Here is an 884-nt window from a genome sequence, read left to right as displayed (position 1 = left end):
GAAGTCCCATGAGGACCCTAAAACTGTGGGGTGGAGATCCTATAGGGGACCCCATGGCAAAGTGTGGGGCGGAGGTCCTAGAAGGACCCCAAAGCGAAGTGTGGGGCGGAGGTCCTATATTGATCCCAAAGCGAAGTGTGGGGCAGAGGTCCTAGAAGGACCCCAAAGCGAAGTGTGGGGCAGAAGTCCTATAAAGACCCCAAAGCAAGGTGTGGGGCAGAGGTCCTATATTGATCCCAAAGTGAAGTGTGGGGCGGAGGTCCTAGAAGGACCCCAAAGCGAAGTGTGGGGCGGAGGTCCTATATTGATCCCAAAGCGAAGTGTGGGGCGGAGGTCCTATATTGATCCCAAAGTGAAGTGTGGGGCAGAAGTCCTATAAAGACCCCAAAGCAAGGTGTGGGGCGGAGGTCCTAGAAGGACCCCAAAGCCAAGTGTGGGGCGGAGGTCCTATATTGATCCCAAAGCGAAGTGTGGGGCAGAGGTCCTATATTGATCCCAAAGCGAAGTGTGGGGCAGAGGTCCTAGAAGGGCCCCAAAGCAAAGTGTGGGGCAGAGGTCCTAGAAGGGCCCCAAAGCGAAGTGTGGGGCCGAGGTCCTAGAAGGACCCCAAAGCAACGTGTGGGGTGGAGGTCCTATATTGATCCCAAAGCAAGGTGTGGGGCAGAGGTCCTATATTGATCCCAAAGCGAAGTGTGGGGCAGAGGTCCTAGAAGGACCCCAAAGCAAGGTGTGGGGCGGAGGTCCTAGAAGGGCCCCAAAGCAAAGTGTGGGGCAGAGGTCCTATAAGGACGCCAAAGCCAAGTGTGGGGCGGAGGTCCTAGAAGGACCCCAAAGCAAGGTGTGGGGCGGAGGTCCTAGAAGGACCCCAAAGCAACGTGTGGGGC

This window comes from Numida meleagris, unplaced genomic scaffold (assembly GCF_002078875.1).
Source record: "Numida meleagris isolate 19003 breed g44 Domestic line unplaced genomic scaffold, NumMel1.0 unplaced_Scaffold391, whole genome shotgun sequence".
Taxonomy (NCBI): domain Eukaryota; kingdom Metazoa; phylum Chordata; class Aves; order Galliformes; family Numididae; genus Numida; species Numida meleagris.
This window is presented reverse-complemented; position numbering follows the sequence as displayed.